The sequence below is a fragment of the Cottoperca gobio genome, chromosome 20, assembly GCF_900634415.1.
Source record: "Cottoperca gobio chromosome 20, fCotGob3.1, whole genome shotgun sequence".
NCBI lineage: Eukaryota > Metazoa > Chordata > Actinopteri > Perciformes > Bovichtidae > Cottoperca > Cottoperca gobio.
In genome coordinates this window covers 14,673,565-14,690,757 of record NC_041374.1, presented here as the reverse complement: position 1 = coordinate 14,690,757, position 17,193 = coordinate 14,673,565, and the positions used below count along the sequence as shown (strand labels likewise).

At 42.7% G+C, this 17,193-nt stretch overlaps 1 protein-coding gene across 1 annotated transcript in view; it reads right to left on the bottom strand.

Annotated features, from left to right (window-relative positions):
* Positions 1-17,193, bottom strand: part of LOC115025632 (partitioning defective 3 homolog) — a 313,173-nt gene that overhangs the window by 168,051 nt on the left and 127,929 nt on the right. The window lies entirely within an intron of this gene.

Here is a 17,193-nt window from a genome sequence, read left to right as displayed (position 1 = left end):
TGAGGACTTAACTAGACTCTGCAACGAGAGCAGCTTCATGCTCTCCTTAATGGGGGATAAAATCTTTATCTGAGCTCTCTTTATGGGGATGGTACAGATTGAGCAGGCCACTTACATGCAGTGCTGACATGCTGCATGTAGAATAGGAAGGGAGACATATTTAATAACACAGGGTTCAATTTCAACTATTCATCTGTTGACGGTTAGTTACAGGAGGAGCTGGGGAGGTTCATCAAATGGTGACAAGCACAGTGATCATCAAAATGTTGAAATTTAAAAGGACAAGGTAATATCAGCTTTGCTTCCAGTCCTGTTAGTAACTGCCGCTCCATTTGTGTGTGTGTGTGTGAGTTTGTGTGTGTATGTGTGAGCTTGTCAGCCCCCAGACAGCACATCGTCTCCCTTTGGAGAGTCTGCAGAAACTCTTTGTTAGCCACCGCTATTTCCCCGCCTTCACCCCTCACCTTTCTCTTTCTCTCTCTTTTGCTAAAATGTCAAACACATCCAAATAGGTCTGATGCCATTCTGGTTTTTTTATGGAAATGGATTCAAACCTTTTCAGAGCCCAGGATATCTTCGGCGACACACAGACGTGGGACTCAGAGGGACTCTTTCCCCTATTTATTTATAAGAGTGGGGGCATGAAATTTCCATCAGCAGTCTACCTTAGCTTAGGAGACCTTGACTCCCACTACCTGTCTGTTACCTCTCTCTAACTGTGCAGTATGAAATGAGCCAGTCAATCAGTCAGACCTGCCTTTAATTGCGTGTCAGCTGCCATCCCAGGTGTCTAGCTAGGTCCGTTATTCACAAAGCCTTTTATGAAAACCCCCCCAGGGTGGTTTGGCTGGATTTTCTTTTAAACATATATATATACTGTGCACAAATGACCTGGCTACCTGTGGGAAGCCATGAATAAAGACGGGAGGGCATAAAGTGGAGAAGACAGGGGAAATTGGATAAGAAGAATGAGTACAAGACCATATACAAGTATATATGTGAGTGTATAAGTATATGCTACACGACAAGATTGGCAGAAATCGTATGAAAGCCAAAATAATATGTTGACGACATGATCTGAGAGGCGAGCTGATTCACAGCGTATCATTACAGGAAGTGACGTGTAATTAACTTTAGTATAAGTAGCTCTCAGCAACAATCTCCTGTCTGTTAGTTTGCTCCTGTCGATGGTAAGTGGTTGTGGGAAAAACTTGAGATATGTCATGTGATGGAATAAAGTAAAGAGTAAAGAAGAACTACCTGCAGGTCAGAGTACCCAAGGTGAAGGCAGGCTTTACTTGCACAACTTGCACCAGGCCAAAAGCACAGTGCAAGCAGGCTGAGAGTGTGAATGTGACAGTTAAAATGACCAAAATATGGCACAAGCTGATATCAGAGCGGCACTAGAGTGAGGTGATATTTCTAGTCAGGTATATTCTAGACGGACTGGTGTGAAAAAACCAAGAGGAACTGTGAAAATGACACAGTAAAGAGGGACTAGCTGATAAAAAAAAAAAAGATGTTTCATGAGAGTGACTAGAGGGAGCTGGCAATGGAGGCGAGAAGAGAGAAAAGGAGTTGTGAATGTGAGTAATGGCACAGAAAAGATAATGTAGGGGGGAGAATTGCAGAGAATTGTCTTAAAATGAATAAAGAGAAGTGAAAATCATTAAAATTGTGCTTTGTTAAAAGAAGGTTCAGTTTTCACTTTAATACAAGTGCACTGGTTCACCTAACATGCTTTCAGACAAATGTTAGACAGTATCATCAAATTCAGACATTGACTTTCCTTGCAAGGACATCTGCGGAACAGTTTAACTTATTTAGATATGACAGTGGAATCATTCCACTGCTTTGGCAGGATCTGTAATGCTTTAGTGAAAAATGTACAAATGTTAGCACCTTTAAAGTGACACATATAGTCATAATACTGAAACAAATAACACAGCCGTCTTACATTACTGGTTTTGTAAGTGCTAGTGTTTTGATGTAAGAGCACATTTTCTCAGCCTTTTGTGAGTGTTTTTATTCTCATATTTGAATGTGCAACACGCTTCAACTGCCAGTAAACTTCCACCATAACCAGAAATACATGATTGACACTTGACAATGATTCGAATCGGGGGCTATCCAACCAGCAAGGGCACGGCCTGGCCTCTTCATTAGAGGCTCTGGACAAAGAATGTGCTCTGACCAGACAAACACACAGTGCGTCTAAGACTGAATATGATAAATGATGACTTGTTAAGATTGACATTTCAGGCAATGAAGTCCTTAAGGAAAGCAGCTGACTTATTTTTTTTATAGTAGCTGAGTTGAGTCAGTATTGTAGGGGTCAGTGTCTCCTTGTGACCAAGGGCAGGAGAAGAAGCCATCTCCCTTTTATATTCACTGCCAGCTCACTTATTGTCTGTCCTTGTGTCAGTAGCAAAACCGTGCACTGAGTGACAGCAGAGGAGAGACACAGGCTAAATATACATCCATCTCTTTCTGCCTATCCACTCTCTGTCTCCTCTCTTTACTTTTGCTTTGTCTCTCCATCATTCCCCTTCCCCCTCTCTAAAAACCCTTCATTTCTTCCTCCCCTGAGTGCTTTTAGCACCCTGTTGATCCCTTGGTAACCAGTGGAGTGAGGAAGTAACAAGGCTTTTCAACTCTCCATGGCACTCATTTCTAGCTCTCTCTCTCTCTCTTTCTCTCTCTGCTTCACTCCCTCCCTCTCTCCCCCATCTCTGTCCCTTCCTCCCATGCATTAGAGAGGCCCAGAGTCCTGATCTGTCGCCAAAAATCCGCCAGCCTCTTTAACCGTTGCTTTTGCTTTCCTTCATTGTTAGAGGTTTGGCCATCGGACAGCTGCAGCATTAGATTATTGAGACTCATACAGGAAAGAGAGAGAGGGAGAAAAAAATGAAGAGAGAGAGCTGCAAAGTGCAGAGTCTTGTTACCTTCAAATGGACGGACAGGTTAGAACGGTGAGAGGACCAAGAAGAGAGGCGAAGAGTGGGAGGGAGGGAGGGAGGAAGGGAGGGAAGGTTAGGGAGGCAGCTGTCTGCACATGAAGGAAACATAGCACACACACACACATACACACACACACACCCACACACACATATATTGAAGCCCACTGCTTGGGGGTTGGGGCAAAGGGTGTGTGTTGAGGAGCTGTCATCCTCCATCAACCACTATCCTAAAGGACACCTACTGTAAGCATGTGTGTGTGTGTGTGTGTGTGTGTGTGTGTGTGTGTGTGTGTGTGTGTGTGTGTGTGTGTGTGTGTGTGTGTATGTCTGTGTGTCCTGCCATTAGCCATGGGAAAGTACAACATGTAGCCGTTGGGGGGAAAGGAGGGGGAAGGGGTGAGGACTCCCTCCTGAGCCCATATTTGGCGTTGAGGGCTTAACAAGGACAGGTTCGAAGGTCGCAGCAAATGGTGTGTTCCTGGCTACCACCCCTCCTTTATGGCTGAGGTCCACATCTGTGGGACAGCTTCATGAGTGGAACAGGCCCCCCTGTCAGACGATGTCACACGTTCCCTTACAATGGGCCGTCTGTGCCGGAACAATGGAGGCCAAAGAACAAGATATAGATTTATCTCAAAATGAAAAATGTGGCGTGTTCGCCATATATAAAGGAAACAAGCACTTTAACCAGAGCATTTAGCAAAATGGCTGTTGAAATATTTGCAAAGACTGCCCTTCCTTTCTAATCTAGCCCTCTAAAATTATGAACCATTAATTGTGCAAGCTGACATACAGTACGCCCCTTATGGAAACATTAAACCAGCCAAAGGTAACAAATGATAGCAACATGTGCAAAGACTCTGTTTGCAATGAGCAGAGGTGTAAGGAAGAAAAAAAAGCAGCAGAGGCGGAGGCTTTTCCTCTCCCTCAAAAAAGGTTAAGGAGCCATAATTGTACCCTCATTACCTCCAGTTAATGCAGTTCGACTAAACACCGTACAACAGACAAGACCGAAAAGCACTTCACAGTACCGCTGCATTGCACAATGTCACTGACATACAGAAACAAGCTGCCGGTAATAACTCCTAATTGTCCTATTAAAGTTTCTTTGACCTCACAAAGCAATTATCAATAATTTTCCATCTTAACCGGAGCCAGAATTTTGCTGTTTTCAATCATCAGTTAAAATAAGTTTTATGGCCTTGGACACAAAGATTTTTCACCTAAATTTGAACCACAGATGATTCCAACTTGTGTACAAATTAGAGCAGCTGCTTTCCTCAGCTGCTGATGGATGGCACATGCAGTGTGTAGGATGACCTGGTCATAGCTGTGGAAGAATTGACCATACATGGATTATTCTTCATGTTACAGAAGGGCTTTTATCCTTCATATCTATCCCCTCAGAGGAAACTGCCAGCCAAATTGCGTACCAAAATGGCCTCTGTGAATAGATTGAACATGACTGTTGCACCCAACGACCCAGCCCCACCCTCTCCACTATCCTTAACCCTTCATTCCCCACCAGTCCATCGGACTCCGACGCCATTAAAACAACCAATATGTCACAATGACTAAGATTATGAGACACTTATTTACATTTATGTTGGGGATAGGGGAGCATTATAAAAGGCTGAGCGAAGAGTTAAACTGGTTAGCGGATGATGAAGGGTCATAATGACCTCCTTAATCCTACCCACAAGTTCCCTAAATGGCACCTAATGGTTTGTCAGCAGAGAGGCAAAAACCAGTTTCAGCATACTGTCTTATCTAAGCTATCTGAGCTAATGGTGATTTCAATACACAGCAATGAGGATTTATCGTGGTGATGTGAATTGAGTTGTAGGGCGTAGTGCCTACTGTATCCGGCACTCTTTCAGTGAATGTTTTTTATTTCGTTTGGCAAACTATTAGCTCCCTGCTGGACTGGAAATTGTAGATCTGGAAGAAAATCAAAGCAGCATGACCCTGGTGCCTGCTATCACTTGCTTTGTATGTGTGTGAGGGGGAGAGAGAGACAGAGAGAGTGAGGGTATGAGACTACAGTACTATGTTTGTGTGCCAAGGGGAGAAGCTGAGGCGGCGGCTGTCCTCTGATGAGGACATGTGTTGTCTTTCATATTTCACACCCTGCACCCATGGGCTCCAGCCTCGTTCAAAGGAGAGCACTCGCATTCCAGATTAGATGTACTATTCCTTTTGATAATGACGAGAGGGAGTCAAATGTGTGTTGTTGTGCTAGGTTAGGATAGAGGGGAGCGAGCTTGGGTTTAAAAGAACCTGTTCTGAATTGGAACCACATTTTTAAGAAACAAGCTTTTGATTCCACTCATCCGCCCTAACAGCAGAGTTTGGACCTTCAGTCCTTGTGTTCCTGTTTATATCGTGACAAAGAATATCTGCAGCTTGCTTTATGAACGCAGCATGTTCATAGCCATAAGGCCTCATAATCAGCTACTGCTCGCACTTTATTGAGTTAAACAGGAAACGGAAAAAGAATAAAAGCATATTATGACAAGATTATTGCTTTTATAATAAAGGTGGTCTTTACTTTTTAAATTGTTTTTTCACCCAAAAGATATGAAAACAGCTTGCTAGCACTAGAATTTGCTAAGAATCCAAATCAATATCAATAACAACGCCGTTAAAACTAAATGATACCCGACCCCTGTGGGGACATGAGGCTTTACGATTCTACTTATTATTCTGCCATTATTATCGTATATCTCTATACTCCATTACATATTTCCCTGCCAATGACATGCATGGTATATTATATTCCCAATTGGCCAAGTTTAACATAACTCCCCCATCCCAACACCTATTTTCAATCAACACAAATCACCAGCCTTTAAATCTGTCTCTCTTTGTTCTGTTTTGGGAAGACATGGCTTCTGGCTCATGAAAGTTCAGGCTCTGACGCAGATTTACTTGAAGCAAATTACAGGGACAGACAGGTTCCTAATGCTGTTAAGCAAATTAGATCAGAGATGTGAGGCTGCATTTGTCCACATCAGGACGGAGAGCGGCGAGATGTCCAGTGGTGGGGGTGAGAGGCGGATAGCGCTATTTGTGGGCTGATATTTGGAAAAACAAAGGCCCGTCTCTCTCTTTACTCAACTCATTCTCCCTATTTGTCTCTCAACTACAATCTTTGTCCCTTTCGTTTGTCTCTGCCCCCCGACAGTGAAAGACCTGCTTCGTGCGGAATACATCATACGCCAGAGCCTGTTTCATATCAGGCCTGCACTGATCTATCAATGACACAGTTGCCTTTGCCTTTGCCCACTGTATCGTTAAATTGCACTTTAATTAAATTAGGCCCGCTAATTATGAGGGCTTAAATCAATCACCAGGTCAATAACAAAGGCCCAAAGCGGACGGGGAGGCTGAGACTTTTTCCAAACCTCATCAATAACAACCGCAACCGGAGCAAACCGCTCCTGTACCAGCGAGCCGGAGGTTCAAACGGGTAGAAATTACTGGGAAGAGAGTTATCGTCGCCGGCTTTTGTCCAGAGCACTTCTTACTCTTACAAGCTCTGTGAATAATGTTGTTTGAATACAGTCGAAGTGTTTCAAAGACTTTGAATGTGCTTAGCATTTTGCATTAGAATAGCACTTCAAAGGGGTATTTAAAGCAGTTTGAGTTTCTGGTGCGTAAAAAAAAAATTGTTCAAAGGGGATATTATGACTTTCCAGACACCTGGCTTAGGTGAAGGGAGGCGATTCCGAACAGATAATCCTGCAGGTTGAGTGAGCAGCCCAGCTGATCGGAGGGTCCCAGCTGAATCGCAGGTCTTTATCCATGCATTAAAAAGAGCTCTGTGGTGATTTTCACAGATTAATCATCATTTTGAGCTTATTAAGTGGGAGGACAGTCTGCTTTCCACTGCTCAGAACGTTAAATACATCTTTCAAACTGTGAAGGTCAGTGAGCGAATGTTACCCCCCGTTGAAATAATAGCGGGTGTTTGAATTTCAATGAGAGCACCCGTGGTTCAGATCTGGATTGCAATTAAATGCATTTTCTTTTTACCATTATTATTATTATTTTCACTAGCCTCATCTGCAATTATGCGAGTCAGAATATAACTGACTTATTGAGTAAACTACACTCCCTGCACTGCTAAATTGTCCTCCGAACTATCTAATACAACTGCTACTATGATGCAAATGTTGTATCAGCAAGTAATAATGGCAGCATAGGGAAAGAAAATGTGGAGAGCAGCTATTTACACAAGACTCACATCCATCTTCTATAGGATGTTTTAACACGCTGTGACCTCAAACTCCAAATACACTGAACATGTCGAAGGAGGAAATGAAAAAGAGGGAATGAGGGTGAATGATGTTGAACTATGAATAATTAAGTGTAAAGTAAAGCTTTGGTACACATTCCAGGGAGTTATTAAAGGGGGTGAACAGTCTTTTCCACAGATCAGCCGTTGTTTGCTGCCTTGTCTGAGCAGATGGGGTGGGGGCTGGTGGTGGGGGAGGGGGGCATCTGTAGCGTCATGGGAGCAGTGTGGAGCAAGGTGGGGGTGCTTTCCATTTCGTTTTAATTGGAAGCTGAAATTCTTGGATAAGGGGGAGACAGAAAGCCATTTGGCCGAGTCCCTGCTCTTATCCAGGGCTAAATGAAGAGGGCCGTGTGGAGATGAGGGGACTGTGGAGGGCCAGTAATGAAGAGAGGTCCCAAAAGACTCCGGCACAGCCATGGTAATCTAGCGGACCCAGAAAGGACGGGCGGGAGGTGGGTAGGTGGGTGGCAGCAAAGAGGAAGGATGTAAGAGCGCTGTCTGAGTTACACAAGCAAACTTGAAGAGCATTGTAATTATTCTAATATTTTAAAAAGAGAAATGTTTGTGTTTGTGTTTGTATATGTTGCGACTCTGAGAGCACAATATTAAAGAGGATATCGATTGATCAAAGGAGTGTGCTAGTTAGAGTTGAAGATAATTTACTCGCTAAGTACAACAAGTGGTCGCAATCACTGACGAGATAAGAGTGCCGAGAAATCATCAGTGTCACAACAAACAAGACCGATGGGAGCTTGGAGAGTCAATTTGCAGCATGTAAACATTGTGCATGTGAAGACACACACACCTACAATACACAAAGCGAGCACACAAAGGGCACCCGTAGGGCATGCTTCCATATCAAGGTATCTGTTCATGTTTCAACCGATCCTATAACAACATCAGCGGGAGTCTCATATTCAAATCCAACAGACACACATAAACCCAAACAAGCAATCCAATTGTTTCTCTGCTTCACTGTTTTCTAAATGGAAAAGGCTGTCAGCGTGATTCTGGTTGAAATTATGATTGCATGAGGGAATATCAGAGTATGTTGTGATGGAGCTCAGCGGGGGTGCTATTCTACACAACAACTCCCATGGCCTATGTGTCCGAGACCATAACGAGGAGAGAATTCCAATGGAAAACTGCACTGCGGGGAGAATCGCGGCCCATTATAGAGGTGTGCCTTGCTAGAATGGCACCTGAACGCTATCTGGGCTACTCTAAACTCAATGTGGGCCTCCAGCCTTAAGACACTCAAAGGATTATACCAACAATTGTGCATGTTTTACGGCAGAAGATATTCAAAAGTGTGCCCAAACATTTCCGATTTATCAATGTTTCCAGACAGCCTATACAGTCCATTCATTTCATTGAAATATGAGGATTAAAACTATCTTGAAATAGGTCATCTATCACTGGGAACATAATGGTATTCTGATGAAAGCTGCAGGACATGTTCATTGTAGGCTACTGCAGTCAAGCGTGATATCATTTGTCTTCTGAGTTGTGAATTAATGTGTTGCTGGGATGCTGCAACAAACAACAGCCTCCTTAATAAAATACAACACAAAGCTCGTATCAGCCTCATCCGTGTCTTCAGGTTTGAGTCAAAAGACATTTCAAACTATTTATTTGTGCTTTTTTGCACTTTGCTGTGATTATCTACGGTAGGGCAAAGTTCATCTTCATACTGTACTTCCAATCGTCCAATTTGTGCTTCATCTGTTGTATTCACTTTTACTTATGAATCCAAATAACACCTCTTACTGATGCAGCACAAGGTGGTTGGCTACCATGACTACATCTGTATGGGAGGAACAGAAATGGACTGGCACACTACCATCTCTCTCCTCCTCACCCTCTCTCTTTAGAGGCTTTCCATTCCTCCATCTCCTCGGCTCTGAAATGAAACCACCTCATTCCTCTCCGTTCACATCCAACTGTGACCGCTTTGTTCTCCGGTCCGATGCTAATGAAATGGGTCTCTTCGGCTGAGATGGTAAAGCGGCACAGTCTCATGTTCCTCTGTGGTCCTGAGATGTGGATGTTTACTGTCGGCCGGGGCCTTATTACATTCCTTCGGCAACTTAAAAGCATCGGCTCCCTAATGGGACCTATAAAACAGTGAGAAGGCCTATTGTGACAATGGACCTCATTGTGTCAGAGTGGACTCATTTGGCTCTCTGTGGAAATGTGTGGCATATTAAAAAAAAAAAAAAAGCAGTGAGGGAAAGAGAGGGTGAGTAAGTAGAAAGAAATCAAATAAATAGGAGTGAATGACTTCACACTGTGGGAAATATGGCACTGTCAATCATCAAAGTCCATCTAGAAGTCTCAGTTCCAGGCATAAAAAGAGCTTCTTTCTTTTTGCCAGAATCTACTTTCATTAGCTTCTATATATTTGTTTCTCTCTTCTCTTTTTGAATGATCATTCAAGGTAGACATCTGTTTGCCCTGGCTGCCAACCAAAATGCTGAAACTTCACAACAGCTTGCCTGAGTATTGGCCTTGCCCCTCCTACAAAATATTCTGCACTTCCCTCAGAAGCCTAGATACAGTCCCCTCTGAAAAACAGTAATTGGATTCAAGTGAAAATGTAGGAAGATAAAGACAAAATGATTTCACCTTAGGAAACAGTGTTAAGAATGTGCATCTCCCTCTCCCAGCTTTGTTCTCCGCTGCCCACGCTGGTTTGGCTCCACGCTGGCGGCCCCGCTTTATTCCCTGAAGTCATTATTGTCTTCAGCTAAGGTGCCCCTGCTCCCCGTGATTTGTGGGTAATGAGCTGGCACCCCCCCCCCCCTGCCCGTGTTCAATTATTCTCATTGAGAAAGTGATTTCTCACTCCACGGAGCAAATCGGAGAAGGCGAAAGCGTGAACTCTAATCAAGAATTAACACGTTCACAACCAGCAGTGCGGAGAGGGATAGCCACCCTGATACTGTGGAGGGGGTGTGTAGGGGGACAGCCGAGCGACAGTCATCGAGGTAAACAGATTTTTCACATGTCCCGGGAAAACCCTGTTTACATCCACTTGTCTTTAGAGTTTTGAAGGGAGAAAAAAAAGAGGATAAGAACAAAACTTGTCAAGAAAAGGTGATGTGTTTACAAGCTAAGCACAGACAGCCTCGCTGAAGGGCTGTTCGCAATGATGGGGTGAACGTGCGAGAGGGAACGACATCTGAGCAGTAATAAGGGGAGAGGGAGCCGAAAGAGGAGGAATCTAGACGTGGACAGTGACTACTAATGACCTGACAGGAGGAACAGAGGAGGAGAGAGAAAGACAGCTTCAGCACGAGGAGGAAAGACACAAACAAGTACCTTTACATTTGAAAATAGATATGTCACTTTGCAGATCAATCGAGATGATACGATGAGATGATGTGGTTTATTAACTCCTGGATATCAAGTATTAACTGTATTCATTTCAATGCAGCATCTTTACTTACTTTTATTGTTTTTTGTTTGCTAATTTTTATTTCTCACATGCTTTTTCAGAGACTTTTCCCCTCTAACTAAAACTAAAACAGTTTTTGCATATAAATGGTCAAATGTGAAAGATGACACAACAAGCTCTCAGGAGCATCTAAAAAAAAGTTGCTATCAACCTTCTGAAGCTCAAATCAGTCAAATTCTAATCCACACTGTCTCGTCACACACACACACACACACACACACACACACACACACACACACACACACACACACACACACACACACATCCAAACCCAGCCTGCAGAGCAAGACAGGTTAAACATTTTCAGCTGATAGAGAACGTTGGCAACCTCCTAAAAATGTCTGCCGCCTCCTGTTCACTAGAGATAAGAGAAGAGACATGATTTGCACAATTGTCAATGAAGTAAGAAAGGCAAGAAAACGAAGAAGAGCAAGAACGAATTAAAGATATCTTGCTTAGAGGGGAAAGAAAAGGCCAACGTGGTGTAAAACTTTGTCATGAAACAACAGAGAATGATAGCTTTTATTGTTCTTCTTCTTTCCGAAGGGGATGATTCCTAATTCTGAGCAGAGCAACATTGTTGGCTTTGTCCCTCTTTCAGTCCCCTGCTGGCGGCCTGCTCACATGCTGTCCTTGGGAACTACATTTGTCTGCTGTGTTATGTGCTTGGGATTAAGTTGTGAAAGTTGTTCTGAATTGTTAAGCACTTATTTCTATCATTCTCATTCTCTGTCTGTCCCGGTGTGTGTATGTTGTGTGCGTGCGTGTGCATGCGTGCGTGTGTGTGTGAAGGTGAGAGGGGAGCCTTCCTGAATGCTAATAGACGCAGAGAGCCGAGTGAGAAAAGCTTCTGGGCAGAAAAGCTGGTAGATGATTAACTGTCGTGTACTCAATATAAATCACTCAGACTCACACACACACACACACACACACACACACACACACACACACACACACACACACACACACACACACACACACACACACACACACACGTTAAGGTTCATGGTGATTATTAATGCAGTTTATTTCTTGCTAAGATATTAAGTTAATAATGACGTGTTAAAAAATTACATTTACAATCTAATTTCCCCACTGTGGTATGAACTAAATAGAACTACCAACAGAGTGTGTGTGTGTGTGTGTGTGTGTGTGTGTGTGTGTGTGTGTGTGTGTGTGTGTGTGTGTGTGTGTGTGTGTGTGTGTGTGTGTGTGAGGTTGTTGCTATGGCATGTGTTGCTATGTTATAATCATTAATATAGATAAGAATGTAATAATTATAATAAAGGTTGGGTGTTCACGTTCAGTTCACTCACCAACAACAGGTTAGGTAAATCATTGAGAATTACAATTTAGTGCAATGCTTAAGCTAACTGCCTAAGCCCCAGGTGAACAGAGGAAGTGAGCAGTATTAAATGAGGCTTACAAAGCAGTGTAGGCCTAAGGAGAAATGGTAGAGAGAAAAAGCTGGCTCTGGTTTGTCAGGGGTCATAAAGTTCTTTCAAGGGTTCAGCGGCGATGGCTAATTAAGAGTGGAGAGGTCGTTGGGCTACACTGTTCTCACTCAGGTCCCAGGCTGGACTGGAGCGTCGCTGGTGAGCTGCCATTTACACCGCACTCACACAGGAGGGAAAAAAGGGTCCACTGTGTAAAAATGCACAGCTGTAATCTAATATCAGATTCCTATTTCAGTAATTGCAGTGCAGTCTCGCATGTATGCATACATTGAAGTGTCCTTCTACATCTTAAACATGTACAAGGGCTCTCATCTAGCGGCTGACTTCCTGTGTGTGTTTCAGGGAGAATTAAGAGGGAAGTCCTGGATGAGTACAAGGTCATCTCTGCAGACACAGGACACCACAGCAGGACTGACTGCACCGCCCGGGAACGTGTGTTGCTGTTTTTTCCTGTGCACACAACAAAACCCCGGAACTGCTCTTTATCAAACATTAACCCAGATCTATCTGAACAGAATACACGCACACTGCAAACACCAGAGAGCCCTGGAGAGAAGGGAAACGGGTGAGCTCTCCAACCGTACGCGTCCACTGTATCTGTCTCTAAGTCATTCAGAGAGACAGGTACAAAGAGAAAGAGAGAGACAGAGACAGAGACAGAAAGAGAGACTGTGTCAGGCGGGCAGGGTTTGGGGGTTATTCCTATATTTTCTCTCAATGCCCAACTGCAAAAACATTGCCCGCAGCTAGCCTCAGGGTGTGCAGACTGTGTGGGCTTCATCAACAAGCTAGTCAGGAGAGTAGACTAAGTTCAATCACAAACAACAGGGCAAAGAATCCATGCTAACTTTTGGCCTGAATTGACCCGCCGAAGTGTCATCACTTTCTTTTTCTTTTCATTTGTAATGAAACAAGTGAGCATTAAGCTGCAGTTTGGCTTGACAGTTTGGAAGTATTTTCACAATAAAACAAACTGACAAGGTAGATGTTAAGTCAACCTGGATGTTTTAATATGTCTGTCAATTATGACTGTTGGCCATGATAGCATTTTAGCCACCACCGCCGTAGAGATTTATGATGATGATGATGTTGATTGGAACAGGGAAGTACTGACAAACACTTCAGTTTAAATGAAATAAACTCAAACACTTATTTCTGAGACAAACTGAAAGTCTACCAGTCGACCCCTGGGAACCTTGTAACTGTAACGTAACGACGTAACATAGAGAATCCAGCTAGAGGTCAGCCGGCTGTTGACAAATACTGGAATTGCTCTTTTAAGCAAGTCCCAAGGATTTGCACATTTTACAGAAAAAAAAACATTTCATTCATATTCATATATTCTTTCACTGTGCTTCTTTGCAGCCATTAATTGTGTAAAAGTAAAGCTGCACACTGAACAGCAGTAAAAACAACAGTTGGCTCCTAACTGAAGTGAGAGAGGCAGAACAAAGGTGAGAGAAAAAACATTTTGTAGACGAATCGGTTCATAAAAGCCAATCTGTGTTTGTTCGGTGAGAAGTCCTTTGCGCGAGAATATAAAAGGGAAAGGAGTGTGTTCACACTGCTCCTGCCTCTCGCTTGAAGTTGAACAAACTCGTCTCCTTTCAACATGCTGGCTCGATGATTTAACTGGGCACCTCGCCACTTAGGTTTCCTTTAAAACTCGCCAAACAAGGTGTCTCATTTAGACAACAAAGAGAGGGAGGCACTCCGACAGTTGGAGGTTTCATCAAATATGTCTGATCTGAGCTGTTTCCACCATGTTGTGGACTGTTATGTAACGCTTTAGGTTTCTTTTTCTGGATCTAAATCTCTTTTTCTTTCAATGTGTTAGGGGCATGAATGTTTGAAACAGAAATCCTCAGAAGTATACGGTAAGCCAACAAATAACAAATCAATAAACAAATCCAGACCATATTAAGATGGTCATTTGTTTTGTATAATGATAACACATAATAATCAGTCTTTTTGGTTATACTTCAAACATCTCTGTCTCCCTCCATGTGAGCCATTTTGATTGGGTTAAATCCCTTTATGATTGACAGCTGGTGTTATTCCCGCCTCTTGCACAGCTCATGATAATGTTCCCTCATCAAGGCTGCAAAATAATACAGTGGAGGCACCCAGCCAGATCCGAATGTGTGTAGGTGTGTGTGTGTGTGTGTGTGTGTGTGTGTGTGTGTGTGTGTGTGTGTGTGTGTGTGTGTGTGTGTGAGTGTGTGTGTGTGTGTGAGTGTGTAGTGTGATGCTGAGCAAGAGGGGCCATTAGCATTCATCAGTGGTATAATAGGCCAACGTTAATGTCAGCTGTTTATATAAAGAATAACTCATAAGGCCTTGGCGTATATGGGCTGATGGAGCATGCTTTTCTCCACGCCACATTTGGCAGCATAAGTGTGTGCAAGTGTGGAAGGGCGGCGAGGGATTGAATGGCGAGAGCTCCAAGTCTCAGATGGAATTGTTTGACACTAAAGTGAATTTATTGACTGGTTAGATAAACATAAGACAATGCAGGTGTGTTTTCCAGATGTAACTGGAGGGGCAGCCTTGTGATCAGTGTGGACGCTGAACATTAACACTAAAGAAAAGTAGTCAAAAGCACAAAAACACAAATCACTGCATTTTACAAAGAGACAAAACTCAACGTAAAATGTATTAAACAGTCGTGTTATCAAGGTCTATAATAGATTCCAGGTTTACGGGGGAATTACTTTAATCACCCACAATAATTCTGTTTGCATCTAACTATATTCAGGTTGTGTAATATAATATACAATTCTGACAGAACCACTCCTGGTCCATCTACAACCTCTTTGGTATTTTAAGCACAGAAGTCAATGTGTCGTTTTAGTCGGCCTGACTTCACATTCCTAATTTATAGCAGGGGGTGGGAATGGCTGCTTAAATATAAATGGTTAAGTGAAGCACTTTAAGAGTGTACCAAATGTGGCCCCGGGCACAAAAGAGCTGCTTTACCTACATCAGCCATTAAAAGGAAAAGATTTGATGTTAGAAGAAGTGCTTAAAAACCTACTGTACAGTGGTATTCATGGAGGGGTGTATGCAGGAAGTTTAGAAAAGATGCTGCTGGAGCGTAACGCATCGCAGACACACACACACACACACACACACACACACACACACACACACACACACATTTATATATATACAAAGTAAAGAATGTGTCAGTTGTTTCAGTGGAGAGATATAAATGAGTGTGATGCCCTTTTTTTAGTTGTCTTTGTTTTTGCTGTTATCTTTACTCATAAAGCAGAACAATAAAGTACAGGAGACAATCCATGATAAACAAACAACTACTAATTGGTGTGATTTTCCTAAAACCTTGGCGTGTATGTATGTGTGTGTGCCTTTGTTTGCATGTGCGCGTGTGTGTGTGTGTGTGTGTGTGTGTGTGTGTGTGTGTGCTCATTATCTCAGCCAGCGATTTAGCCCTGATCACCATACTGTTATCTTCCAATTCTATTCTGCTGTGCCGCCTGCACATCAAACTGACAAAGAAGACAAAATATTAAACAGTCACGTGTGGGAGGGAAAAGCAGCAATCAAGCCTGAGATACAGTGAGTTAAAGAAAGAAACAGCTGGTCAACAAAGTACCTCTTTCTATCTTCTTTCTAAACTATCACTGTGTCACCTCTAATGAGCGGATTTGTGTTTCGTGAGTCATGTTAGTCGTACAGCTGCCAGATTAGAAAGACACAGTGAATTAGCCGCCGCGTAGATGCTTATACTCACACTGTGGCACTCCTGCTGTTGTTCATTAAATGTTTACATGCTGATGTTGCTATAACTCCTGCTATTAAATAATAATCTCATATTTTATTAGATTCCCGAGTATTAACCTAGAAAGCTTACAGTAATCTTTTATTTCAATTTTGAACAAATGCATGTCTGCAGTATGTTCTTATGTGTCTTATTGAAGCTGCTTCCATTTCTACAACAGCAACTACAGTAATTAATAAAACTGATATACAAAAATGAGTTTTATTACTGAAGCAATACCTTTAACTGAAGGATTACATTATCATTTAAATTAAACATTTTCAAAAAGCCATAAGATAAACAGAGTGACATCATTGTTGATTACGCTCATCAATGGTAAATTCAGCTTTGTTTGTGTGATTTTGTCTTGTATATACAAAAGTCTTATCAAAAACATATCTGTGGTGTCAGTTTCTACGTAAGAAGTTTGTTTTGTGGACTGGTCAGACGTACTATTCGAGCCGTACTGCAGGAGCTTCAGATGAACAAAACACACAGTGCACTAAAATAGCTTATTTTTCATTAGATTGCTTTGTCCTGACAGACTGTCTAGCCGGAGACAAATCCTCTAAGAGAACTCAAGAATGAAAATACTTCCTCAAAGAATGGTGGAGCCCCGCATCAGTGACACACAACTTGGGTCGGGTCCGTTTTCAATTAGACTAGAAAGAGAAAGGCAGACAAACTACCCAGAAACCCTCAGCACGGTAGCCCAGACATTCAGGTGAGAACCCTGGCAAGCTGAATGAAATATCAAATCTTTTTCATTTTGCACTATTTTATTATTCCCTCGATTACTTCTTCTTTCCATATCTCAATGTTTCACACCCTTCCTTTGCTCTTTTCGTATTCTTTGACATGAAGGAGGGATAGATTAAACACCTCCTACATAGGTCAGAGCAAGTAGCCGAGGTAGTGATGGGCAGAGACTGACAGACAAACTTGGAGAAATCCTGTTCACGTCGAGCTCAGCGTGTCCGACACCTCCCAAGGTCATTTCTGCTCTCCCAGCAGAGAGCCTCCGTCACTTTTAATAACTTTTAAAAGGAAAAAAAAAAATGTCTCTCCTCTGACAGTCTGAGGAGTAAAGGGACCAGTCGCAGAGTGAGACAATCACAAAGTGCCGACAGAGCGAGGAGGTGTGAAGTGAGGAGACAAGCCTGCGATGACTAACAGTGTACGCTGATACTTCATGAAAAGTATCGCTACATAGAAAAAAAAGTATGAAG